This window comes from Notamacropus eugenii, chromosome 4 (genome assembly GCF_028372415.1).
Source record: "Notamacropus eugenii isolate mMacEug1 chromosome 4, mMacEug1.pri_v2, whole genome shotgun sequence".
Classification (NCBI taxonomy): domain Eukaryota; kingdom Metazoa; phylum Chordata; class Mammalia; order Diprotodontia; family Macropodidae; genus Notamacropus; species Notamacropus eugenii.
Genome location: NC_092875.1, coordinates 153,819,016 through 153,832,251, shown reverse-complemented (window position 1 = coordinate 153,832,251; position 13,236 = coordinate 153,819,016). Strand labels below are relative to the sequence as shown.

General features: G+C 41.4%; 1 long non-coding RNA gene across 1 annotated transcript; it reads left to right on the top strand.

The window, feature by feature from the left end:
• The first annotated feature begins 4,255 nt into the window (after nt 1-4,255).
• On the top strand, nt 4,256-6,215 carry LOC140500676 (uncharacterized). Its single transcript, XR_011965842.1, has 2 exons — nt 4,256-4,966; nt 5,886-6,215. It is a non-coding gene; the product is annotated as an uncharacterized lncRNA (long non-coding RNA).
• The last annotated feature ends 7,021 nt before the right edge of the window (nt 6,216-13,236 follow it).

The window sequence follows — 13,236 nt, the reverse complement described above, 5'->3', positions numbered from 1 at the left end:
GATATGAAAGGAATCTCATTTCCCCTTTCCCTTTCTGTCTTTTTGGACAAATGCTCTCTTGCAAATAGAGAGGAGGGTCCATGGCTGATGGCTCACTTGTTTTTTCACAAGGTCATAATCTACAGTTGAAATGAACCTTGGAGGACCATAGAGTACAATCCCTTTATTTTAAAAATAAGAAAATGAGGGACAGCTAGATGGCCCAATGGATAGAGCACAGCCCTTGGAAGCAGGAGGATCTGAGTTCAAATCTAGCCTCAGACACTTATTAGTTATGTGACCCTCAGCAAGTCACTTAATTCCAATTCCGATTGCCTCAAAAAAAAAAGAAAAAAAAAGAAAAAAGAAAACTGAGCTTTGCTGTGGTTGTCAGAAATGTGATTTGAACCAAGGTCCTCTGACTGTACAGGCAGCAATCTTTCCACTGTAGCATGCTGCCTCCTGACAATTTTAAATAAATAAGCTTCTACATGCAGAGAAGAAACACTAATAACCAACAACTGAACCTGGGCAAATAATTCATTATTTTAGAGGCTCAATTTCCTTATCTGTAAAATGAGGAAAATAACAGCATCATGAAATGATGATGACAGCTAGCATTTTCATGGTGCTTTTATAGGTTTGCAAAGCACTTTAATAAGTTAACTCATTTGATCTTCAGAACAACCCAGGAAGGTAGGGGACTATCATTATTCTCATTTACACAGTGTTTTAAGGATTGTAGAGAGCTTTATATATGGTGAATCATTTGATCCTCACAATAATCCTGTAAGTGCAATTGTCAATCCCATTTCAAAGATGAGGAAACTGAGGTCCAGAGGGGTTAAGTGTACCATATTCCTAGTTGCACAGCTAGTAAGTATCTGAAGTCAGATTTGAACTCCAAGTCCCTGTGCTTGATCTAATGTACCACCTGCTTCCCAGAGTGGTTGTGAGAAGCTCAAATGAGATAATATATGTGGAATGCTTTGCAAATTTTAAAGAGTTATATAAGTTCCAGATGAAGCTAATACTATATTTTGGTCTCAGGCAGGCTAAGTAAAACCTGAACACACTATGTAATAAAAATGACATATCCTGGCAGTCCAGTGACCTTGATGGAGTCTCCTCTTGTGAAGATTTGCACCTTCAGTGCTCTCTGGGTTAAACATGGCTCGCCTCATCAAACACAGGGGTTTAGCATCTGCCAAACCTCCTCAACATGTGAGCTCAGTTTTTTTTTGTAATCACATCCTCACATCTGAAGGTAGAACAGTCACATCTTGTGCCTCCGACAGGGGAGACTGGATTATTTTGTTTTGGAAAACTTTTTTAAAAAGCTTTTATTTCAGGTGATATTCTGCATGCCGTTTAAAAACAACGATGTCAGAAGACATTCCCCCTGACACCTCGGACTAGGGCCTTAGGATCAAGGCTGTACATGAAATCCCAAAAGCAAGAAAAGGGAAAAGAAAGTGGTAAATAATAAGGGCGAGATGTGGTTTTGTGACAGAAAGGTTCTGGGTAGCCTCCAGACAATCAATGATTTCTGGAATTTCCTTGTTGCTAACTCTCTCCTTCCTTCCTTTCTTCCTTCCTTCCTTCCTTCCTTCCTTCCTTCCTTCCTTCCTTCCTTCCTTCCTTCCTTCCTTCCTTCCTTTCTTCCTCCCTCCCTCCTTTCCTCCTTTCCCTCTCTTCTTCCCTCCTTTCCTTCCTTCCTTCCTTGTTTTTTATTTCTTTTGTTTTGCAACATATATATTTTCTTCAATACTCCACCTTCTCAAGAGCCATCCACTGTAACAGAGAAGCTGGTTATTTTCTGTGCTGCTGCCTTTGGCAACTTTCTCCTCTCTACACTTCTAAGGACTGGCCAAAATCTGGGGGAGGTTAGAATGCAAGTCAGGTTTGGAATAACTGAGGGAAGAACAGTTTCAGTCTAGAGAGAAAAAATGGACTTGGGGCTTCAAAAAGAAGGACTAAGTGTTGGGACCATAGAATCACAGAATTTATGAGTTGTAAGGGATCTCCCCCTCCTTCTAGTTCAACCCAGACATGAAAGGAATCTCATTTCCCTCTTCCCTTTCTGTCTCTTTGGACAAATGCTCTTCTGTAGCTGGTCACTGGTTTAAAGCCTTCCTTAAAATGGTTGTTCTCCTGAGCTGACCTTCAGCTTTTATTGACTTACTCACTGAATTCTCTATCTTCTTTTTCTAGTTTCTCTTTCCTTTTCCCATCCAATTAGCTAAATTTAAGAGAAAGCACGAGAAAACAGGGAAAGAATGTTAGATTTGAAATCAGAGAGTATGGGTTGAAGTATGATCAAGTTAAGGCAAGTCAACAAGGTGTGCACTGTGCTAACTCCAGGGGAAACAAAGACAGATTGGAACAGTCCCTGTCCTCAAGGAGCAGTAGTTCCCATCCTGATGAGTGAGACAACAAGAAAACAAGTACATATCAGGTGGATACAGGATAAATGAGTAGAAATATCAGAGGGAAGTACTAGTATTAACAGGTGCCAGGAAAAACTTCTTGCAGAAGATGGTATTTTAGGTCCTACCTCTACCACTTATTATTTGTATGAACTTGGACAGGTGACCTAACCTCTCTGGGCCTCAGTTTCCTCATCTGTGGCTTGCTCAGGATAGCACAGCTAGTAAGTGTCTGAGGTCACATTTGAACTCTTTCCACTGTGCCACTTAGTTGTTCCTCTGCTGTCTTTTCTCAAAAATTTCTTTTAATCCATTCTTACTCAGCAAAAGAAACATTAGCATAGCCCCAACCTTCAGTTACATTTAGCTCTTTGCAAGAGAACAGAGAATAAGACCAGCTGTAGCAAATCATTGGGGGTGGGGTGGGGGGCTGAGTGTTGGATTTTGTTACAGCTTGTCAGGATGACAGGACAGTTTTCTGCCTGTTAGAGGAATAAAAGGCAAGGCCCCACTTCAGATCCCCAGTGTTCTGTCATTGTAATTATTTTATTTCTGAAAATTCAGACTTAGCAAACACCAAATGAAATGAGGATTTCCATAGGCATGACAGTACAAAAAAAGATAATATATGAAATCACGAATTTCTGTTAGGTACAGCTTATTTTCTTGTATATAATAATTCCAACATGTAACTTTCAAAGCTGTCCTGCTGTTCTGTGATTCCTTCTGAATTTCCTTCTACTTCTTGCATCTAAAAATGCTTCCACAACCCTCTTTCTTTTGTTTTCCTTTTCTTTTTGGCAACCCCATTCCTAGTCTTCCCTTATCCCAACACCTTTCCCATCCTTCTCTCTTCCCCATCCCCACAGGGGAAAAAAAAAGAGAAAGAAAACTCTTGTGGAAAAACGTGCATAGTCAAGCAAAACAAATTTCCACATTGGTCCTGTCTAAAAAGGTGTGCCTTATCCTGCACCAAGAGTCATTCCTTCACCTCTGTATTAGGAGGGGCAAATCCCCAACTTTCACGTAGTTGTTGTTGTTCAGTTGTTTCGGTTGTGTCCAACTCTTTGTGACCTCATTTAGGGTTTTCTTGGCAAAGATCTTGGAGTGGTTTGCTATTTCCTCCTCATTTTCCAGATGAGGAAACTGAGGCAAATAGGTTAAGTGATTTGCCCAGTATTACACATTAACCTGATTTGAACTCAGGTCTTCCTGACTCCTGGCCAGCACTCTAGCCACTGTACCACCTAGCTGCCCCCTCTCATTACCTGTGTGACCTTGGGCAAATTCCTAAAATGCCCTAGACCTCACTTCCCCTGCGTGTGAAATGAGGGGCCATCCAGATGACCTTTGAAGTCCTTTGCCACTGTAGACCAATAGTCCTCTGATCCACAGACCTCATTGCTGATTCTACACCAAGCCAAAGATCTGCTTCTTGAGACCTTGAAATTGTTTCTATTCTCCTTTGTTTACTAAGCTGGATGGAGAGGGAAGCTTTCCTTTTCCAAGAGCTTCTCAGCCTCATTTGAGGCATTTTAGAGGAGTCATGTGGAATCAAAATCTCAAAGAAAGGGTGGTATTTTCTATTCAACAAGGAAGTGTAATTTGGGGCCCAAGGAGACCTGAGCCCTTGTTACTGACAGAGGCAACCTGACCCTCGAAGGGGAAAGCAAAACAATATGGGCAGGGATAGCCTTCCTGCCAGATCAAACGTTCTGTTCACTGTGTTTAAAATAGCTGAGAGCTAACTGCAATTGGGTGAAGGTGCTTAGCGAGTTAAGATAAATGCATGCCCGTCAGCTGTTGTAGGGGTGGAGCCTGGAGAGCTCCTGGGAGCAGAGGTAAGGAGTGCCTCTGCATGCTTGGACTTCTTACTGCTAATCTGTAGCAGCCTTTGCACGATATTTTCTCTTCCTCAGCTATATTCAAAAGCAAAGAAAACAGAAAAACAATGACATAAATGAGAGGGTATTTTCTTTGGTTCCCTTGTTTATTTCTTTTCCTTTTTTAAAGAAGAAATTCCAAAGGGGAAGGAGGGGAGGATGAGCATGTTTAAAAGTTAATTTTAGCATAAAAAATCATCAGGCTCATCTGTTCTTGGAAGGAGTCATTAATTCTTGCTTCCGTCACAGTGAAAGCTGCCTCTCTGGTACTTGAGTCACAGCCAGCCCCGAAGCCAACTTGTGGCCACCAGAAAACCACATTGGCCTTTGGAAGCTGAGGTTCTGTTTGGTGCTGGTCCAGCCTCCATTCTTCCCAGAGAGGAAGGACAAGGAATTCATCCCCTCTGATCCCAGTATGTTCAACAGAGCCTCTCTCAGGGATTTGATATCTCAGGAACTGTTCTGGTTTTTTTAAATTTTTTTTTTTAAGAAAGGGATAGACTCCAGGCCTCCATGTTTGGGGCCTAAAGTTCCCTGTTTCTCTCAGTTTCCTTTTCCCTACTGAAAATACACCTTGCCTTATGATGCTTTGTCTTCACTGGATTTCCTCGGCCTTCCCTTCAGGGCAGAGAAAGCCTGCCAAAGAAAACATGAAATACAACTTGGTCTCCTCAGGCAAGTTAATAATCAAAACATTTCCATACTCAAGATATCAAAAGGCACTCTTTTTCCAAAGGACATCCTGTTATATATCCAGACTGATTTCACATTACTTCTCACACTCTCGGGGTTCTAGCCAAACTGGATGGCTTTGCTTTTCTTCATACATGATATTCAGTCTCCTGTCTCTGGGCCTTTGCACAAGGCCGTGCCTCCTCTCTGAAATGTACTCCCTCCTCACTTCCATCTCCTAGAGTTCCTCTCTTTCTGAAAGTCAGAGCTCAAGCATCACCTTCAAGTAGAAATGTTTCTTCATTTTCTCAGTGGCTAATGTCCTCTCTCCCTAACTGCCTTTCATTTATTTTGTATGCACTTAGCTGTGTGCATACTGCTTCCCCAAATAATAATAAAAACAGCATTTATATAATGTCTTAAGGCTTGAAAAGGGCTTTACAAATATTATCTCATTTGGTCCTCACAAAAAACCTGGGAGGGAGGTCCTATTATTATTCTCTTTCATTCTTTCTTTCTTTCTTTCTTTTTTTTCTTTCTTCTTCCTTCCTTCCTTTCACTCTGTTCCTCCCTCCTTCCTTCCTTTGTCCTTCCCTCCTCTTTCTTTCTTTCTTCCTTCCTGTTTTTCTTTCTTTCTCTCTTTTACTCCATTCCTCCCTCCTTCCTTCCTCCTTCCTTCCCTTCTTTTTTCTTTCTTCCTTTCTCTCTCTCTCTTTCTTTCTTTTTTTCCTCCTTCTTTCTTCCCTTCTCATTTTTCCTGCCTTCTCTTTCCTGCTGCATTCAGAGGGTGAAGATCATAGTTCATCAGCATTATAGGTACCATGAACTAATCGGGGTGGTGGCTCCAAAGTTTCTCTTGGCCTGGGGGTATTTTTTTTTCTGTTTTCATTTGTTCATCTCTGCTGTCATTTGTTCTTCCCAGTTGCAGGTCCCAAGGGTGATCCCCATTGGACCTAGGAGTCTGAGCCATGGTGACCTTGAAGCCGGGATTGTATCTGGGATGTTGCAGCCTGGCAAGTTGTCAGGGAAGCCCAGAGAAGCCAGGATTCCTGGAACTTAAGTCAAAAGGGAGCTTTGGACTTGAAACTTTGGACTGTGCTCTATAGAAACTGTGCAAAATTGTGAACTTAATCCCTTCCCCTATTCAGGGATTGATGTGGCATAGAGGTGAGGGATTTAAGCCCCATATGTTAGAGAAGTATGTTTATATATTTGTTACGCTTTTGGAGTAAATATTCCTTTGTAAAACCTACTCTGACTGTTACTAGTTATATGGAGCTCAAGTATAAGGAACCGACCCTCTACATTTTAGGAATATCATCCGTGGGAGCTGAAGCCATAAGCAGAGGAAGAACCCTCTTAAGGGTAGAGAACCCAGGGGGAGAGGTGAACTACAACAACTTGGTCTTTGGCAATGAGTTCAGGGGAATCATTGTTACAATTGATCGATTGGTTACATGGCAATCAACTTCCAGAAAACTTAATCTTATAAGATCACAGATGTGAACCCAGAAGCTTCTCTCTACCACCACCTCCTCCCCCATAAGTTTCTGAATAGTGAGGAAAAGCTATCATAAAACCTTGCTCTTGTAAGAGTGTAGTAAAGATATGCAGAAAATCAAGACTGCTGAGACTATATTCCTCATGAGGCCAGGGACTGTGTCTTATTTAAATTTTTTACTGTATCTCCTCTAGCACCTAGAATGATGCTTTGCACACAGAAGGTGCTTGATACTTCTTTCCTGACTGTATGTTGGATTGGTTATTTGGTCTAGTTTTTTTTCTAGGTTGCATTTACCTTATTCCCGATGAAGCAGATTACAAATGGGGAAGAGTGGGTGGTCCTACTCAAAGGCCTCATGGGAAGTGACATCCAACAGCAAGGACCAGACAGAATATTCACCAAATAGAGAAGTACACAAGTCAGGAGCCATTAGTGTAGGGGCAAACAATTCTATATGCCTGAGGACATGTATAACAGCTCAGTGGTATAACTGATGCTCATAATGATGAACCCAAGTCATTAAAAAGCTTAAATTATGTTTAGTATATTCTGTTTACTAAGACAAGGAAATGTGCAATAGATTTTAGAAAAAAATTTCATAAAAAGAGGTTAAAAACTAAAAAAAAGGCTTGTCTCTGGTCAGTAATATATACTTACCCAGACTTCCTTATTTCTCAGTGATATAGAACCATGTCATGTTACTCTGCTCCTTTTTAAGTGGTATTAAAGACTTCCCACCATCTCTCCCTCAGGGCAATTTATGGAGGAGTTTTACTTTTTGAAATAGCTGAAAACAAAACCTAGATAAGTCCATCTCCTTCCTCTCTCCCCCATCTTTCTTTCTTCTTCCCACCCCAATCTCTGCCTTAGTTTTCACCTGTGTTGTAATCTGAAAAAAATATCCTCTAAGTTCGGGGGCCTAGTCTTTCTTGTAACAGACTCTAAACTTGGCCTCTTCTGCCTGGCTCTGCTTATAACCTCCATGCTAGAAACTTGTGTCTCCCATGACTTACTAAGAGACATTTCTCTGCCTATGACAGCACAAACAAGACCCTATCCTTCTTTATGTGACTTTGGTCTTTCTAAACTTCAAGAAGTGACCTGTCCTGGGGTATTCCAGCGTGTGACCTGTGAGCCAGAGTATGTGGAATGGCCTTGAGGGGAATGTAGTGGTGCTTTGGTTTGCAGGACTAATGTGGAGGGTCAGTTGCTAGCCTGGTGTAGGAGATGGAACTCCAGCTATATCTCACACTGATGGGAAGAGGGACTGGAGAGTTGAATCTGAGTGTATTCAGGGCCAATTTCATTATAGGGACCCTCATCAAACCACCTTCCTCTTCTTGCCATAGCTTGAAAATTCATTGTACCATTTCTTGTCGATTGTGCCTACCTTCTTTCTATCTTCCCATCCATAGTGCCCTCTAAATCTCAAGCTTTCCTTCCCTTGAGTGAGGTAAAACACACCCATAGTAGAAGCCTGTTGCTTTTCTCATCAGTGGCCTGTCTGGATCCTTTACAAATGCCTCTAAGGTTCAGGCATGGACTGGGATGACCTGTTCACTTGGCAGGCATTAATTTCATTGTTTGACATACATACCACAAGAGTAAAAGGTACTCTACAGATACAGAAAGTGACTCTAACCTAAGCCTGAAAAATGTGGGGGTCATGTTCTGCTCTCCCATCCTTTAGCCACATTCCCCCTTTTAAAAATGTTTCATCACAGCCTCAGACGGCTGTTTCATTCCTGTCCAACAGCTGGCAGACAGCAGGGAACAAACAGATAATTCTGCTTTGTGGGGTGGCTGCCTTCTGAGCTCAGAGCTGGGGAGCAAATGGTGCCAATGAGAGTCTGACCCCCTCTCCCCAAATGTTGTTCCACACAGTTTCTTGGTTCTGGATCCTTGCTAAAGGGATGTGAAAGGAAAGGAATTTATTCCTTTCTTAAAAGCCAAAGGAAGACTGTTTGGCGTATACCATAAGGAGGTCATAAGCAAAAAGAAAGCCTTCATTGAAACCAACAGTTAGAGCAACACTTTTTGTGATGGCAAAGAATTGGAAACAAGGTAGATGCCTGTTGATTGAGGACAGCTAAACAAAGTGTGCTGTATGAATGTAATGAAATATTACTGAGCCGTAAGAAACAATGAGAATGATGAAGACAGAGACAGACACTTGAGAAGACTTCCATGAACTGATACAAAGCGAAGTAACAGCAGAACTAGGAAAAATGATACATTCAGTGACTGCAACAATGTAAACAAAAGAGTAACAATCAAGAAACAATTGAAACTGAATGTTGGGAAATTGTAAAGTCCAAGTTTGGCTTGAAAGACGAGATATGAAAAGACATCTCCTCAACTCCTTTGCAGAGGTTGAAGTCCATGACTGTGGAACGTTGCCTGAAACGTTGGATTTTTTTTTAATGCTGCTAGTCAGTTTGTACTGATCCCTGCCCCCCCTTTTTTCACTTCCTCTTTTCTTTTAAAAATTGTTTGTTATAAGGGATGTCTCTCTCGGAGGGAAAAGAGGGAAATACAGGGGGAGAGGTAAGTGATATAAAAATAAAAGATAGCAATAAAAATCTACTTTTATAAGAATAATGAGGTTGCCTTCTTTCCCTACACACTCATTCCAGAAGCTAGGCTTCCTTTCTGTGATGTGTCCCAGCACTGGGCAGCATCATGGGGCGGTGGAGGTAGAGGAAAAGTTCCAAGATGCTCAGCTAGCTCATCAGCTCTAGGTGGTGAGCAGCTCTGTGACGGACTGAAGAGTCTCCAGGCTGGCTAAGGGACTGGCATTGCAGGACACGCAGGGTCACTTAGAACCTAGGCAGGAATACCTGCTGGGTCAACTTATTTGAGCTAGGAGCAGCCAGTCTGAGTACGAAGCCATGAAAGATAGGTTTGCAACACCTAACATGGATAGTGGCTCAGTTTTCTGTCTGCCTACAGGGGTTCACTTCCTTCCCCCAGACCCACTGATTCCAACTTCAGGGTTGGAAAAGACTTAAGTTCAAATCTTTGCTCCAGTGTTCACTTGCTGTGACTCTGGGCAAATCACTTAACCTTCTGCAGTTTAGTTGAATCATTTATATTCTAAGAGTTGGAGGTGAGGAGGGCATATATTCCAGGCATGGAAATACAAAGGCATGGAGGTGGTAAATGGAATGTTAAGTGTCATGAAGGGCAAGTTAGTTAAAGTTCTACTTTAGCTGGAACAAATAGATTGTGTGTGAAGGGGACTAATGTGAAATAAGTCTGGTAATATAGTTTGAAGCCAGATTATGAGGGCTTTGAATGTGAAATTGAGGTATTTGTCATTTATTCTAAGGGCATTGGGAAATCATTTTAAGTTCTTAAACAGAAGGATCTGACCTGTGTTTTAGGAAAACTTTTGTTAGCTGTGTAGAGGATGAAGAGAATGCTGGACCCTCTTTTCTGATGACTCAGTTGTAGGCTAAAGAAAAATCCTTTTGGCTCTCTTTCTCCCAGAACAGCAGCCATCAAGATTGCTAATCAAATAGATACCAAAATCTATCAGCAGCAACAGCGGCAAAATTGTGAAATGGGGTTATAGGATTTGGAGTGAGAACATTAGAGATCACCTGGTTCAATCTCCCCTTATTTTAAGATGAAGAAAAGGAGATGTTGAGAAGTTAAGGGACGTGTTCAAGGTTACATCTTCCTAAGAGGAGGAGTTGAACTCAGGTCCTGAAGTTTGTCTTTGGCAATCCCTGCCTACTTTTCTGGGTAGCTAGGTGGCACAGTGGATAGAGTGGTGGGCCTGGAGTCAGGAAGAGTCATGTTCTTGAACCTCAGACACTTACTAGTTGTATGACTCTGGGCAAGTCATTTAACCCTGTTTGCCTCAGTTTTCTCATCTGTAAAAGGAGCTGGAGAAGGAAATGGCAAACTATTCCAGTATCTTTGCCAAGAAAACCCCAGATGAGGTCATGAAGAGTCAGACACAACTTAAAACATGATTTCACAAACAATAACTTGACTTTTCTAACATTCTGCTCCAGGTGACTGGACTCCTCATAACTTTGCTTTCTGGAAGCCTAGGGACCTTCCCCATCACCCTTCACCAGTCCAAGTCACACCCTTTCTAGCCTTCACTAAAACTGATCCCATTCCCTCAGGGTATAACTCTCAGTTGGGTGACTAGTTAATGGCTTATTTGAATTAATTAATCCCTACTCATCCATCCAAATTCGATGTGCATTTATTAAGTGCTTTCTAAGCTGCAAATGTGTTAAATAAGAAACTTATACTGAATGCATAAATATATGCGTATAAGAAAGATACAAATGAATTGTTATGACAGTTCAGAAAATGGAGATTGTTTCACCTTGCAATGATTTGAAGAGCTTTCAGGAAAGGGGTAGGATTTAAGCTGGGCCCTGAAGGATGATGGCAGGAAGGATTCTTATAGGCAAAGTGGAAAGATGAAAGGAAATAAGCATTTATTTAAGTTCCTACTATGTGTCAAGCATGTACAAATATTTTCTCATTTGATCCTCATAACAATCCTGGGGGGTAGGTGCTATTGTTATTCCTATTTTACAGTTTAGGAAATTGAGGCAGATAGTAATTAAGTTACTTGTCTATGGTCATACATCTAGTCACTATCTGAGGCAGAATTTGAACTCCAGTTCTTCTGCCTCCAGGCCCAGCACTCTAACCACTGTGCCACCTAGCTACCAACTATCCCCAACTTGGGACACTCACAGAGGAATAATCTGAAAATACTTTCCCTTATCAATTTGAAATAAAATATCCCATATAAATATCATTCTACCCAACATTATCCTGCTGGACCAGTGAAACTGTGTGCCTAACCTTGCTCTGTTCAGCATTTTTATTGGTGACTTTACTGATAGCATAGATGGCATATTTGATAGGCCCCCTGAAACAAAAGTAGGGTAATTTTTCTCTAAAAGGTAACAAGGCCATCCCCAGGACTTGCTGGTCTCGAGATACTGCTTCCTAGTAGACTCTGGCTGTATTAAATAAAGATGGCTTCCTAGTCACCTGAGGGCATAAAAAGGCCCACCCAGAGTGGGAGTGCCTGAGTCACCACAACAAATCTGATGGTTTTCATGTGGAGACTGGAAAAAGAGGAAGCATTTATCTGAACTAAGTGCCACTGTATCCTTCCAGGTTAGGGCTAAGTGAGCCTCACCTTGTTCATTTGATTTTTGTTCATCAACCTGACCTACAAGGACTTCATTTGATTCCAACATTGGACCTGAATAAGCTTGAGTCAGGCTCACCTCTAAGGGCATGCTTATTAGATAGACAAAAAGCCAGGAGCCATAGCTGGAGTGACTCATAGAATCTGAGTTGGAAAAGGCTTCAGAGGTGCTTCAGTCCGTCCTCCCACCTACGAGAGCTAATATGTTGCATGACAGAATTGGGATCTGAAAAAAATCCCAACAGGCTGGAAAAATAGGTGGCATCTTATAATGAGAAATTTAATAGGGAGAAATGTAAAATGCTGCACTTAAGTTAAAAAAATGTCCTAGGTACAAGATGGAAAAAACATGGCCAGGCAATAATTTGTGTGAAAAAAGACAGGGAGGAGGGAACAAAGAGGGGGTTTACTAAATTGAAAGCTCAATATGACGCAGCAACATAACATGGCAGCCAAGGCAGCTAATGTGATTTTAGGAGGCTTTGGAAGGCAGCATGACATAGTAGATAGAACACTGGCCTGGGGTTAGGAGTCCTGAGTTCAAATCCAATCTGAAATACTTTCTCTGTGATGATGGGCAAGTTACTTAATCTTTTAGAGTCTTGGCTTTTTCAACTGTAAAATGGGGTTCATATTACTTGTGCTTCTGTTTTAGTCAACTTTCCAAGGCTCTAAGTTGCAGAAAAGGTATTGATCTTCATTGGTAGAGGCAGTTTCTTCATCCCCAGTTGCCTCTATCAATGCCATCCCAGGTTCAATCTCTATCCCTATTCCTATCTACCTACCTTAAAGGGTTGATGTGAAGAAACCACCCTCTTAATGTGAGTAAGATTCCCATCACAGGAAGCATTCAGGAAGAAGGGGACCATTTTTCATTGTTATCTTTGTTGGAAGGAAGGAAACATTTATAAAGTACCTATTTTTTGGCAGGCACTGTTGAGGAAACTGGGGTAATTAGAAGTTAAGTGATTTAACCAGGGTCATGCAGATAGCAAGTGTCTGATTTGAACCTGCCTTCCTGATTTCCACTGTGCCACCTAGCTATACTACCTAGCACAGCATCTAGCACATAGAAGATAAATGTAATAAATAAACTGAATGACCACTTGTCAAAGACCCTCCAGCATAAGGCACCTACTAACTCTAATGTTCTATAATTCCATGAATGCCCAAGAAAATGTACTTGCTTTGCAAATCATTTCCAAAAGACTTTAGGTAGGTAACAATTTAGATAAGGTCCTCATGTGCACCAACTGTGCTTTTAACTTCCATTCACTCTGTGGTTTGGTCATTCTCACTGCAGAGGAGAGGGAGGAAGGGAATTAGCATTTATACGGTGCCTACTATGTGCCAGGCACATTTGATTCTCATAACAGCTCTGCCAGATTGGTGCTATTGTTGAGGAAACTGACGCAGGTAGAGGTTAAGTGACTTGTTCAGTGTCTGACGTTAGATTTGAACTCAGGTGTTCTTTATTCCATGTCTAGCTCTCTATTAAAGTAAAGACCTGTAAGATGTTTTATTTAGCTCATTAGAAAAATGGAATTTTAAAGCTCAAAGGGACTTTAGGGA